Source organism: Delphinus delphis, chromosome 6 (assembly GCF_949987515.2).
Source record: "Delphinus delphis chromosome 6, mDelDel1.2, whole genome shotgun sequence".
NCBI classification, from domain to species: domain Eukaryota; kingdom Metazoa; phylum Chordata; class Mammalia; order Artiodactyla; family Delphinidae; genus Delphinus; species Delphinus delphis.
The window spans coordinates 62,272,090-62,287,353 of NC_082688.1; positions in this window are offsets into that span (position 1 = coordinate 62,272,090).

Genomic DNA, 15,264 nt, shown 5'->3' on the forward strand with positions numbered 1-15,264 from the left:
TAAAAATGAACTTTGGCACTTTTCCTCCTTATCGCAATATTACTATCACTTATTTCCTTCCCTATGAATATTTTATACCCCACCCATTCTATGACCCAACCCCAAATCAATCTACTCCGGGGAAGCCATGTATGCTTGTCTAAACACTGCAAGCAAGTATAAAAGATTAAGACAAAGCTCCTACTAAACAATGAGAATGTTAAAAAAATAATAAGACTAAAGTCTCTCTTTTAGCAATATGTGTTTGCTTTAAGTATTATTCTCCTGGATTCACTATAAGCATTCGAGATTTCAAGAAAAGCAGCATTCCCTTTTGTAAAGTTTTATAAGCACAGAAACATATTTAGTATTTCAGAAACAGTTACAGATCACATACACACTAAGAAGGTTAAGCATATGATTTGTAAGATTCAAAGAAAGTAGAAGATTTAGTTTTTGTTAGGCTGATAATTGCTTCAAATGTTTGTCTCATCAAGCAATTAATTGTTGATCATCTATTATATTTCCTGTGTTGGCAAGAATTACATACACACACAATGTATATAAACAAATATAACTGAAAAAGGAAATTATTTTAAATATGAAAATGTAAAAAATGGGACCAAAGGGTTAAAAACAAACATTCTAAAAGCGATGACCTAATTCACCTACAACGTTTGATGTTTAAGATTCACGGGCGAAATACAGCCTTCAGAGGAAGGTATTCCTTTGTGCAGTGAAGCTGAGAAGGGAAGATGGAGAATTCTGCTAAAGGTGCAGATAATTAGATTGTGCATCCTCTGTGGTCTTTCCAAACTTTTGGTTAAAAAAAAAAAGCCTCCTCAAAACAATAACTAGGCAAATACTATTGATTTGGCCTCTTTCTCTCAGTGTACACTGAGTCTGGTGCTACTCTGACCTAAAAATAATAAATCAACTTTAATTAGTTCTGTGAACTGGAGTGTAGCATTGCCTATGATGAGTTGAAAGGGTCCATTTCTCCAAATCCCCACTCTGGTCCTTGAAACTGGAGTTTTGCAAAGCCTCATGTGCTATCACCAGCTGTAGTCAGGAAGGGGCTATTTGGAGTTCATTGTGGAAATGAGACCAGAGCTGCAGTGGGAGCTTGTGGAGTTTTACACAATGTCAGCCCACCCTTTCCCTGTGGAATAGGAATTGTTGGCCAAGTAGACTTCCTCTCATAGTCAGAATAATCTCAGCTTTCTCCTTGGAAAACATACAAAAAGAAAAAGAACATTCTAACATGCAATCATGAGGAATGTGCACTTGCATCCTCTTCAGAGGGATCAAAATCTGCATCTTGTATCAGCATTCTTGACTGCCCTCCATATGTCTGTCGTACTAGGAATTAGATGATCCTTTTTATCTAGTGATATTTGAAAGACTGTGGCGTTCGCTGCACTATATTAAGTAGCCAGTGAAATGCAAAGTTGAATGGAATGTTCCAGAGTTATCCAGTAAATTCATCCTAAGAAAATAAACAACCTGAATAATTCAAGTAGAAAAATTCCATTACCACTCTTTTTTCTCATTAACAAGTTTATTTTGGCTGCATTATCATAACATCTATAAGATCAGAATTTATCAAAATATAACTGTACTGAGTTATATTTTTGCGATGAGGAATAAAATTTAATAGTCTGTTTTCCTTTGTTGACAAGCTCATTTTGGAGTTATTTTAATGAATGACCTACACTTTTATATCCTCCTAATTTGCAAACCAAACAAGTTCAATCACCTCAAATTTGTACCAAATAGGTGAGAAATGGTGCTGAGAAAAATCTGAGGTTTCGAAAACTTTCAAAGACTTGCTAATGGCTCTTTCAGCAGGATTTGCCAATTATAGCTACTTTCATCCCTCTAATAAAAGCTACCACTCAATTGAGCAAGTCTAAATGGGAGGTTGATAAAATTCTCCCAGGATAATCATTTGATATTTGTATATCTTCAATTGTAGAATATGACAAGATTGTGGCATTGAGATGTATATATTACTGTTGAGTTTCATATTCTGTGATGATAAATTCTACTGCACACAAATGAAACCAAATTGTGCATTTTGCACTAGTCCCATGGGAAGCTCATTCTTTACATAATGTAGGGGTGATGACTGTAGCTTTCTTTAGGAATGGGAATATTGTGATGAAAAAAGGATCTGATTCCCTAAGCCCATGACTGAAAACTATCTGGTTCAGACTGTAGTACATCACCCAGGGGTCAGGAGAGAAGAGATTTTTCTCTGCCTCATATCTGTAAATATCTTGCTGTCTTCTCTAACAATATTTTTTTCACCATCTTGCCTAACGCTGTATAGCACTGGAAGATGATTCCAGGACATAGGCTATATAAGGGAAAACAGTTTGCACGCTAGAGAATGAAGGAATATTACATCGTATGCTTACATCACTCAGTTGTTCATCTTTTCCTTTCTCATATTCTTCTTTCACTCAGCCGAAAGTATTACCTTTCGAAAAGCAATTCTATGGTCTGTTGCTTAAAACCTTCCAAAGGCAACACATTGCTTGCGAGACAAGTACAAATCCACTGCAGGGCACACAAGCCCAACTATCATCCGATTGTTACTCATCTTCTCCACCTTTCACTTTATTACCTAGAAATACCAGATTACTGTAATTCTTCAATGCACATCATGACGAATCATGCATGCTGTTGCCCCTTATGTTTCCACTGCCTGCAGTCTTACAAACCTTGACCTTGCTGACCCATGCTGACCCATACTTAAGACTCAGCTCATAGCACCCATGAACCCTCCCTGAACTCCTCAGACTCAACAATGGGCCCTTCTTGTTGATCCCATAGCACCCTCTGCTGTCTTCCATTATAGAATGGATCATAGTGGGTTCTCTTCTTCTTTCCTTCTTAGGAGACGGTAAATTTCTCAAGTTCAAAGGCAAATAAGTTCTCCAACATTTTATTCCTCTCTTTGCTGCCCCCCATCTCCACCTTCCAAGATGGGAATGGGTGGACAGAAATAGAGAAAAGCAAACACAAAGATAACAGAAATGTCTAGAGAGAGAACAGTAACACCAGGTGAATTCTAGCACAGAACAACTTGCTTATAATAAAACAAAGCCCATAACAGGAGATTGGGTATGTCTCTGTTGCTTGAACTCTAGAAGAATAAAATGGACACAACACTCCGTAAATGTTCATGGGGTAGCTTCCTGGTGAATGATAAATGTTCACTCTGCTTCCACATCATTCTCTGTTTTCTCCTCCAATTATTTTCTCACCTGGAACGCTTGTACCAACCCTCTAGGCCCATTCAGACCTAACCTTCTAAGCCTGGGCAAAATCCAATTGTCTCTATGAAGCCTTCTCTAATTACTCCAGGAAACATTATTTTTATTATTTCTGAAACTCTATTTTATTATTTCTGAATATTCTTATTCCCACCATTCATAAATATTTTAGGGCCTTCTTTTCTTCATCTTTAGTCTCAAAAGATGTCTGATTAAACCTATCGATAATTGTATTGTGGCTGAAACCACTGATACTCATATTTATTATGACAGTAAATGGAAAGAATGCTTAATTAAATGTTCTTCTCTTTTCTCTGATTTCCCTTTCAGTTAGAATATTCATAAATCTATTGAGAACAAATTTGAGTGTATTTTAGACTTCTTTTACCCATCCATGTGCTCTTATAAAAAACTGAAATTTCAAGTGTCTGAGGGTTGATAAAGGAGCTGTTTATACACAGGGGAAAGTTTAGCTCCCCTAAAATAACTGAAAAATACTGTATGCTCAAATTTTCCACAAATCCTCTATGTAACCTCGGGAAAGTATATTTCCTCTTTGGATTTTAAATTTCTTCCTATTAAATGAAGCATGAGGTGATTGGACATTTATATTTAGAAAGATGCATCAATGTGTATAAACCTATAATTTCTTGATTCAGTTGGTGCTAAAGGGTGGTATTAGATTGTTAAATTATTACACAAAGATTGTTGAACACGTATTGCATATGAGTCCTAGTAGACAACTCAAATTCACAAGAAGTATGTTTCTTTTTAAAAATTTCACTCCATTTTTACATCGTAAGGACATCGATACTGAATTTTATAACTTACTATTTAAATTTTTTTTTTTTTTTTTTTTTTTTTTTTTTTTTTTGCGTTACACGGGCCTCTCACTGTTGTGGCCTCTCCCGTTGCAGAGCACAGGCCCCGGACGCACAGGCTCAGCAGCCATGGCTCACGAGGCCAGCCGCTCCGCGGCATGTGGGATCTTCGCGGACCAGGGCACGAACCCGTGTACCCTGCATGGGCAGGCAGACTCTCAACCACTGCACCACCAGGGAAGCCCCTTTATCTAAATTTTTAAGATGTTCCTTATTTTTCATAGTACAGGTCTTCTCACTTCATTACTAATATTTTCTATAATTGTCTATAATTGAACAGCTTCTATTTTGTGCTTCATTCTATCTGTATGGCAGAAACTTAGTGAGTTTTGGGTTTCTCCCCTCTTTTCCCTCAGATGTACTCAAGTTCTGGGGTTTACATAGTGTCAATGCAATGGGAATACGGTAGGGATCAAGTGCTCAATAACAGCTGTCCATAGTGGTATTCACTGAGGTACCCTACATTGCTGCATCATTCTCCATAGGTTATGCTAAGTCATCCATCCCTGAATCTTGTCCATAAGCCCTTGAAGCCCAAGACCTCTCTCCACATGTCAGAATGGAATATATATATATATATATATATATATATATCTTACAATTAAATATAAAACAATATATGTAAAGTGCCTAATTCTGTGTATGATGCAATATTAGAAACTCAATAAATGCTAAGCACTACTACTATTATTATTTTTTACTTCTTTGAGTAGGTAATTCAGTAACATTGTTCAAAAATCAAATATATATGTGTACACACACATATAAAAATCAAAGTGAGAAGTATTCCCCTCATCCAGGTACCACTTTATCTAGTTTCCCTATTCACCCCCTAAAATAAACTTGATAGAGCTTTTTTAGGCAAAGATAGTGAAATAAAGTTTATGATATCCATAAAATGGGGAGTTGAGGATATTCATTTTCATTTATACATTAAATATACAAATAAGTATACAAATGTATACTTATATACATTTATAAGACTATTATCAAGATCTTGCAAAATAGGTTGTCAAATATTTATGGAGTACTTTCACAGACACTCTTCTAAGTGCTTTCGAAGTATTAACTAAGTTATTCCTCATACAACACTATGAGGGAGGTGCTATTGGTAGCCTCCTTTGACAGATAAGGAAACTGAGGCTCAGTGAGTAACACTTGGAAAGCAGAGGTGAGATTTTAATTTTTAGCACGTCTACCCTAACACAACTATTATAATTTATATCTGTACCCATTAGCCTTTGTGTATACATATATTTTAACATTCTCTTTAATTTTTTTATCTCTTCATCAATTGTCAAAAGTTGCCATTATTCTCAGAAACACTTTGGATAGCCTAAGAAATAATGTATGAAGAATAGGTTTGAATAGGGGAGCATCTACAGAGTAAACATCAAATGTATGTTTCCACTTAATCTTTGAAAACATTACTTATTTTTAAAAGCACTGACAGTTGCATAAAATCAAGAATCCTAACCTCTAATAATGATGACTTATGTTGAAACAAAACACATCCAGTAACCCTCTGTATCCTCACAGCAATTCTATTAGGATAACTTTCTTATTACTACCTCTGTGACTTATTTTTCTCCTTTAATATATCTTTTGCAATGTCAATATATCTTCTAAAAATGCAAAATTTATAATGGAATCAATGTTTTTAGAAAGTTTGAATATTTCCCAAATAATCTGTGAGTTTAATTTTTTTAAATATTTAAAATTTACTGACTCATAGATTCATATATTATATAAATATGTATATATAAGCAATATATATATACTTCTTATACTATATGTAACATAACCATCACAATGTCAAGTAAAGCATTCAATTTTCAACATACGCTTGTAGCCTTATCTTTGACTCCTTGATTTTGCCCCCATCACCCAGATATTCAATTATACTGAATTATTTGCTGTCACCTCAATATGATATTTGCTTTCCGTGCCTTTGCTTATATTGATCCCTTCTTCGCTGATGGAATACTATTCCTCCTTTAAGGCTCAACTCAAATATCACCTACTCAAGTGTCAAGACTTAATAATGATGTCAACTTGGAAGTCTTCCAATCATAGCAATGTGCTTCCACAGCACTGTGCACGTGCAGCCTAGGCCACATTTTATTATCGTATTTCTTTGCATGCCTATTAAGAGTTATCATTGTGTCCTAACAGAGTACCCAGAATACAATAAGTGCATAATAAAGGATTATAAACTCCATGAATGCCGGTGAGATGACACAGCAGGAACTCTTACTTGTATTTACAAGATGAAGCATATTCCAAAAGTAAAAGTGGTTTTCTCAGGGCTACAAACTCCTTCAGGATATATTACACGGCTATATGAGCACGTGAGAAAGCTAGCTTCCCAATGTTCCTACCTTTCTTGTGATGCATGATAGGAACTGAAGAATGACAAAGCTGGAGAAAAAAAATTTAGGTATTTGCAAAGAGTACTAGGGCCAGTTTACAGGGACTGAATTATCGATATAAATACTCTAAATTTATTACTACACATGTCAGTGGGCTCTGAGAATTACCTGTTATAGCTATTCTACATCTCTATTTTTTTAAAGGGCCTTATATGTTTTACTTTTTTTATTGAAGTATAGTTGATTTACACTGTCATGTTAGTTTCAGGTGTACAGCAAAGTGAGATATATATATATATATATAGATAGATAGATAGATAGATATAGATATAGATCTGTTGTTCTTCAGCTTCTTTTCTCTTATACATTATTACAAAATACTGAGTACAGTTCTAGGTCCTTATTGTTTTTTTTTTTTTTTTTTGCGGTACGCGGGCCTCACTGTTGTGGCCTCTCCCATTGCGGAGCACAGACTCCAGACACGCAGGCTCAGTGGCCATGGCTCACGGGCCCAGCCGCTCTGCGGCATGTGGGATCTTCCCGGACTGGGGCACAAACCCACGTCCCCTGCATCGGCAGGCGGACTCTCAACCACTGTGCCACCAGGGAAGCCCCTGGTTATCTATTTTATATATAGCAGTCACACCTCTCTTTAATCCTCCAACACCTCACGCCTCTCCTCACTCTCAAAAGCTGACCCTTCTTACTTCAATAAAAAATAAGAAGTACCTACAACAGAGCCTTATTGCAAGGGAGGGTAGAAGGATGGATGGACAAACAGATATATGATAAGAGACCAAGGGTGATCTTATTTTGACATCTGGGTCTCCTTTGATTGCAAGGGCTTAACATCTTGACTTGGCTAACTGACCTCTTGTTCCTTACTCTGTACCCCTCCCAGTTAACGCTCCCAAGAGAGAGGAGATCTGAGACACACTGCTGCCTTGGATCACTTCAACTAGTTCTCTGGATCAATGTTTATAAAAATAGAAAGAATAAATAATGATGGGAAGAGACATAAAAATGAATTAAACTAGTCAGTAAAAGAAGATGGAGCATACCAATTTTTCTGTGATGGTGAGACAGACTTCCTGAGACAACTTTCATGCATCAGTTGGATATTCTGTTGCCACATAATGAAAAGAAGAAACTTTTTGGTTTTTAGATTTCTTTAGGATAGTGCAAACTCTTCCTCAGATTTTCTTTCTGTGGCTATAACAAGTGATAAGGGCTATTGAAGCTTAGGTGACACTCTTTCCAAAAGTTAAGCTCACTTAGATATATAGCTTATACAGTACAGAACATACCTCATCAACTCTTTTTGCTTATACCACTCTCTGTTCCCTCATACTGTGAGTTTATGTGTATTCCCAACACCTAGTATATCACTAAACACATAGTAGATACTCAATAAATGCTTATTGAGTGAACATATACCTTGCTTGTGCTAAAAGTCTGGATGGAACTACAATTCAAAATGAAATAGAATGCACCATATTTTAAGGAAAGGTAGCAGTTTGAAATAATTGTGTTATGGATATGATATGCATACCACCTCATAGGACAAATACAACTTGGGGCAGTGCTGGAAATCTGGTACTAAGGAAAGACCAGCAATTTTAAATTCATTTTTTAAAGTGAGAGAGTACGGAATATACAATTTCAGAAAAGACTCCTATGTTCTTGGTCTGATTCTATCACACTAAAAAAAAAAAACAACTCAGGAAAAACATTTTAATAAGTCGCTTTCACTCTAGTCCCACCGCTAATAACTAGATTTAATTCTTAGCTGTACGATTTGCTGTGGTGTTCATCAGAAATTTCTTCAGAAGAATGGATTACTTCTTAAGTGTGCTTCAACTTTAATAGGTTCAGAGTCATGCTCTGGATTACTTATAAAGTAAGAAGAATAGACAAACTGAGAGTTTCGTATATAGTTTTTTCCTCTTTGATTCTGGCTCATTTATAATTCTGGTGTAGTCTCAGGGTGACATTGCCAGATCTAAGCGCCTTCACATAAAATGAAAATAGACTTCAATCAAGCTTAAAGCAGAAGGAAATGACGTTCCTGTAAGACTTTGCTTTTTGTTTTTGTGGATGCATGTTTTCCACTTCCCATGGGATTGGCAATACAGTGCATGATGTTTACCCTTAGCTTCTTATATCTCTGAGAACCTTATAAGGCTCTGCATAGAATTATATTTGTTGGTTTACTATGAAAAGAACATACTCTAAAAAAAAGGTTTAGGGCTTCCCTGGTGGTGCAGTGGTTGACAGTCCGCCTGCTGATGCGGGGGACACGGGTTCGTGCCCCGGTCCGGGAAGATCCCACATGCCACGGAGCGGCTGGGCCCGTGAGCCATGGCCGCTAAGCCTGTGCATCCAGAGCCTGTGCTCCGCAACGGGAGAGGCCACAGCAGTGAGAGGCCCGCGTATTGGGGGGAAAAAAAAAAAAAGTTAAAAAAATAAAAGTTTAAAAAAAAAAGGTTTATTTACCATCTACATCTGATCTTGAGTTGGTCAAACTAGGCCCTGCTATTTAGAGCAAGTTAAAATATTTAGCCTTGCTACACACAGGGCTTATAATATTTTAACTGAAAGTTGAATGTTGCCTGACTTTGTTTAGATATCACTCAAGGACTCAGTCAAGGCAAATACATAATTCTTTAGGTTTATATTATAAGACTTAGAGAAAAAGGCATTTGCAATTATTTCTATGTTACAGGATATTTAAATTTAAATTTTGCTTCAACCTCCAATATGTAGGTCAATTCACCTTTTTGCAAGGCATCATTCTCTCACCCAACAGGACTTTGCTCACCTAAGTACCTTCAGAAAAGATCAGGCTCGTTCAGGGTGGTATGGCCGTAGCCTCACTTAGGTACCTTCAGAGAGCACAACAAAAGCAGGGTTAAGTGAGGAGTTCAGTGACTACTGGCTGTGAGGACATTCCTGGGTCTCTGCCCTCTCTGACCTGTTGATTCAGCTGGAGCAGGAAAAAATGTGGTGGCTGGCATAGGGACCATTGTTTCTGCTCTTATCATTACAGTGAGACATTTTTGTGGTTTACAAGAAATGTCAAACCCCTGATACGGCAGAGACTTGCCATTCTAGACTGATTTTGCGTCAGTAGTTTATTTGGCACAGAAAGAGTCATTTATAGGCATTCTACTTTTCCTACTCTTGAACATTCTTCTTTAATTACTTATAGGAATCTGTCATAGTTGGTCCATAATTTTGTGTAGGCTACATTGCTTTGTTTCTCTTTTCTGTCCTCTATTCTTCCCAACTCTTTCTTCTCTGTGTGCATCTACGGTTCCTCTCAGCACCCTCAGACACTTCATTCCTTTGTCCGTAGAAGAAAAGCAGGTTATGCCAGGGCGTGGATGGAGAGTTTTCATGCTAAATTGATAGAATCCAAACTGTAAGTCGGGGAGAATCTTACCACAGTTATGACTCACTTTCTACATGTGCAAATATTTAAGGTACAGGTGGTATTTTCAGAATTCACAACCAAATGCAGATCTCCCAAGTTTCCCACAGGCTGACTTCACTATGCTTAATGGATTAAGAATGCATGCTTGTCTAGTTAGTTAATTAGTTATACGCAAAACTAATACTTTTCTCACCAAAATTTAGGCAGTAAACATGTCTCAGAGGAAATAAGCATAAACTAATATTAGGCAGACCTGGGCAAAAATCCCAGCTCTGTCTCTAAATAGATTTTTTTTAATATGAACAAGTTTAGTTTAGCACTTTTAACATTCTGGGCCTTATTTTTCTCTTCTATAAAATGGAAAATAATTCTGACCTCTTAGATGTGAGAGAAATCTAGAAGTGAACTCTATCAAAACATTGACAGAGTTGATTTTGCTGGTCAGGTTAAAAAGGCAGGCATCTCTTTTGCCACCTATGGTTCCATGTAAATCCTGAAACTTGATTGATGAAAACAACTTTCCAATTTAGAAGATCGTTCTTTGAAGATCACAACACCACTTAACAAGGTTGCTAAGAAGTACAAATAAGAACATAGACCAAGGATATCACAGTATACCTACACACAGTGGGCTTTTAGTTAATGCTAACCTTCCATCCTGATCATGTTAATTACTATCAATACAATAATGATAATAAGCTGTGATGCAAAATCCTCAGTCATAATCTAAAGGTGATGAGGCTAGAGGTCGGACTGGAAACCTGGGAGTAGGACATTGGTCAAATCACCTTAGTCTGGAGTTTGGCCCTAGCATGTTGACTCAGTAGACAGGGTGCTGGTCACTACTAGAGGATGATTCTCAACCACCAAACTCATTAACAAGAGATGTAACCATTTACAATAAGAAGTATACTTATCACATGCAAAGATCCTAGCATTCACAATTTAATTCGGCAGGAGAAATCAGGGTAAATTAAGGTTCATAAGCAAGTGAAATCAGAACCAAGGTAGGAAGTCTCTGGCTGACCTTAAAAATGGGGGTTACCACACTTTGTTAAGCTGATGTATTGCTACTGTTGGAATTAACTTACTGTATGGATCATAAGGACAAGATATTTACATAGGAGAGCTAGAACTTTCTAGCACCTAGTCACTGCTGATGACACACTGACAATGGATCTTACTTTTTTTTCTTTTTTTTTTCTTCGGTATGCGTGCCTCTCACTGTTGTGGCCTCTCCCGCTGCGGAGCACAGGCTCCGGATGCGCAGGCTCAGCGGCCATGGCTCACGGGCCCAACCACTCCGCGGCATGCGGGATCTTCCCGGACCGGGCCACGAACCTGTGTCCCCTGCATCGGCAGGTATATAGACCCCCTCACCTAGACAGGTATATAGACTGCTAAAATTCATCAGAATAAATACTGTGTGTGTAAATTGGCCTTGATAAAAATTAAACAAAAATGTACATATGTTATATTTAATCCTCAAACTCGTCCTATGGGAAAACCACAGGTCATCGTGTTTAAGAAACTTGCCACATTATGCTATGTATGGGACTTAACAGTAATTTACATTTTTTAAATGGCAATTTAATATTATATCTACTCTCCTTCCTATGGGACATGAGCACAGATACCTCCAGGTAAGCGCTGTGGTGGAAAAACAAGCAAACTATAGATCACGTATGCAGAGTAGTGGTATCTAGACTCTGACCCAGGAAAGAAGATACTGTATCAGCACAACTGTGGTTTATCTGTAAGAACAATGACCTAGCAGGCATCTGGAATCCAGGTCTTTTGAAGTCTCAAAGCACCAACCATCTTAGTTTGTAAGACATCAGTATGATCAATATTTCTATTATTCAGCCTTCAACTGGATCCTCAGTTACATCCATCTGAGACAAGGCAAGTACTAAAGCCAAAGCTAAATTACAGGCACCACTATGGAGAGTCACAGCCCCTTATGTGAGGATGAAACAAAATATCAGAGAGCCATCTGAGGATAATTCAGACTTCCAAAATTATCAGGCGATAAACTGAAAAGTGTAGATACTGTTCTCTATCATCTGTCAACAAGAACCACTTTCCTTTCTGTTTTTTCACGTCTCCAATTTTCAAGGATTAGTTTAAGATTACAGCAGGCAGTGAGTTTTAATTAAAAATAGACTGAATAGATTAGTGGACTGGAAAATGGGACAGAGTACTGATGTTTAATAAACTCAATTATTCCTGATATTTTCTTATAATTCTAGCCTTTATACTGCTCTATGGCTAAGCCCTATTTTTATTACCTTGTACTCTTAATATAATATAGTATAATTATATTTCATGAACCCCTCCTATAATTAAATCCACTTAAAAGATTTTTTAGAAGTCTTTATTAAATAAAAATGTTATTATATATATTTAAAACTTGATCACACACTGATATTAACAAAAGTCAATAATATTACAGAAGCTTTACTATCTACTTAAGGAAAGATAGTGCTTCAAGGAGGAATTAGTCACAAATGTAGATTATTTCAGAGTGGCAGTAGGAGAGGAGACTGCTTATAAAAGAAGGGTTGATGCTTAGGAAAGAAAGAAAAGATCACACTGGGTTTACCCAGAAGGGAGCCGTTTTGTGAAGATGAGAAAAAAGAGTCTAGCTGCATTAAGAGACAAGATTCAGGAGTTTACTCGATGATTAAACATGTAATCATAACCATGTTATGAACATGGTATTTAAATGTGGGAGTTCTATTAGCTAAAAAAAAAAAAAAAAGGATATTTGAAAAGCGGATAAAGTTGAAACTGTTATCAAAAATCAAGTTAGACAGGGCTTCCCTGGTGGCACAGTGGTTGAGAGTCCGCCTGCCGATTCAGGGGACACGGGTTCGTGCCCTGGTCCGGGAAGATCCCACATGCCGCGGAGCGGCTGGGTCCGTGAGCCATGGCCGCTGAGGCTGCGCGTCCGGAGCCTGTGCTCCGCAGCGGGAGAGGCCACAATAGTGAGAGGCCCGCATACAGCCAAAAAAAAAAACCAAGTTAGACATATGCAATTTCTTATTTGTCATTCTTTTCTTTCCCTTTTCTATCACGTATTCTTCCCTTTATTTTCCCTGTATAAATTAACCAAATCACCAATTATTTATCAAACGCTTTTCCTGGAAGAAGTATTTTGCTAGGAACTGTGATATCCTTGCCATCAAAGAGCTCATAACATTTTTGGGGTTGAGAGGCGAGATAAAATAAACATGTTAAAAAGTGAGTGGCTAGACAAGATTTAAGAAGTTCAAAACAGTAAGTGAAATGTCACGAGGCAGCTCCAGTTTCACTGCCTGAGGAATTTTTTTACATGTTGATACCTAGCAATGCAGAGTAGTTCAGAGGTGCCAGTGATCACTTCAACCTTGGATGATTACAGAGGAATTTACTTAATTTTCATTTTAATTTATTTGTATTCAAGTATAATATAGATACAGAAAGGTGCACAGATCTTAAGTACGCAGTTCTCTGAGTTGTGACAGTTGCACGTACCCGTGAAACCATAAGCAAACTAGACATCAAATATTTCCATCACCCCAGAAAGATCTCTCCCGGCCCTTTCTAGCCAATCCTGACTCTCCCATCCTGCCTTCAGAGGCAGCTATTTTCTGATTTCTGGCTGGTGGTCAGCTGGGAGCCCCTTTTGGCCTAAACAACACCCACTTTTCTTATCACTTGACATCCCCGCCCGCATCTTCAAGCCAACAAAGGTGCATCAAATCCGTCCTGTGCTTAGAATCTGATTTTCCCTGGCCTTCCTCTTCTGACACCAACTGGAGAGAATTCTCTGCTTTTAAAGTCTCACATGACAATCTCCCCTGCTTAAGGTCAACTCTGCCATTTAAGGTAACATAATCATGAGTTAGTATCACAATCACAGGTTCTGAGAATGACGGGATGTGAAATTTGGGGGGACCTTCCTAGAAATACTGCCTACTACATTCACTGAAATTGTCTTGTCAACGTATGTATTTAATTGACCGGAAAGTGGCCAGAGGAGTGAGCACGAGGCAGCAAAGGTGGACAGTGCGGGCCAGAAAGTGGCCACCCTGGTCTGGATAGGACTGAACTCCAGACCAAAGAGGAACCCAGGAAATGTGGAATGTGTCTGTCCATGTCTAAAGTAATAGTCAGAAGGATTTACAATTCTATTGCAGACTTCTGGAATATTGAATTATAAAATGAGAAGAGCAGAGAAAACCAGCCAGAGGAGGAAGGAAAATACCTGCAGTTAGAACAAACAAGTTTTATAGGAAATGACGTGTGATCTGTGTGAATGAAGTACAACGTCTGACTACGCAATAAACCACACTTACATAACCGTATTAGGGAGATACTGAGTACTGATTTAACCAAATTATGGTCTATTTTTTACTGAAAAAAATGGAGGAAGGGAAAAAAGCATGGGTGATATAAGACTGCTAAACTCTAACCTTCCATAATACAAATGGAAATATGTAAAGAAATATGTGTAACTTAGAAATATGAACATAAATTACAGAATAAATGAAAAGAATTTGAGCAGGTAGGAAAGGTAGGAAAGAGGGCTTTTCCTTTTCATTATAAAAGTTGCAGTATTTGAATCTTGAAGCTACACAGATTTAAAAATACAAATAACTTAAAAAGATAATATATATGCAAATATTTTGTTTTAATAGCCAAATATATATGTTAAAACCTAAACAGTTTTTGTACTCTAAGATTTTGAAGAACTGCATTAGTTTTGGCAATTCTCATACTTTGTGTTGTTTTTAACGATTAAAATACTTTAAAATCACCTCAATAGATTCACCTCTCTTGGCTTATTTCTTGTCTCTGCAATCATGTCAGCTTGCAGGGGGCTGGGTAAAGGAGATGAACCTAAATCTGCATTGAAATTGTGGAAAAAGCAGGCTATAAAGGTGCCCAGTCATGTGGGATTATTGCCAAACCTTCAGAACAAAGGAAGAAGCCTTTTTAGGCTAAAGTGGGCTGCTTCAGGAGTTATACTCATTTTGGGCCCTAAATTCTAGACTTTAACCATCCTCTGGGTCAGGTTCTACATACAACAATAAGTACAGGGGTTTTTAACTTGGGATTTCATGAAGGCAACACAAGAATTTGTCTAGAGTGAGTAAATCCCCTCTCTGAAGAGAACTACACGTGTGGCCACTTACGTCTGTATACATGCAATGAGCGAGAATCCATTCAGTGTGGGATGTATCAGACTCCAGTTTCACCTCATCTAGTAACTGATGACAGCCCTCAACACTTTTCTGATGAGAAGGTAATTCTTCTCTTGTCTG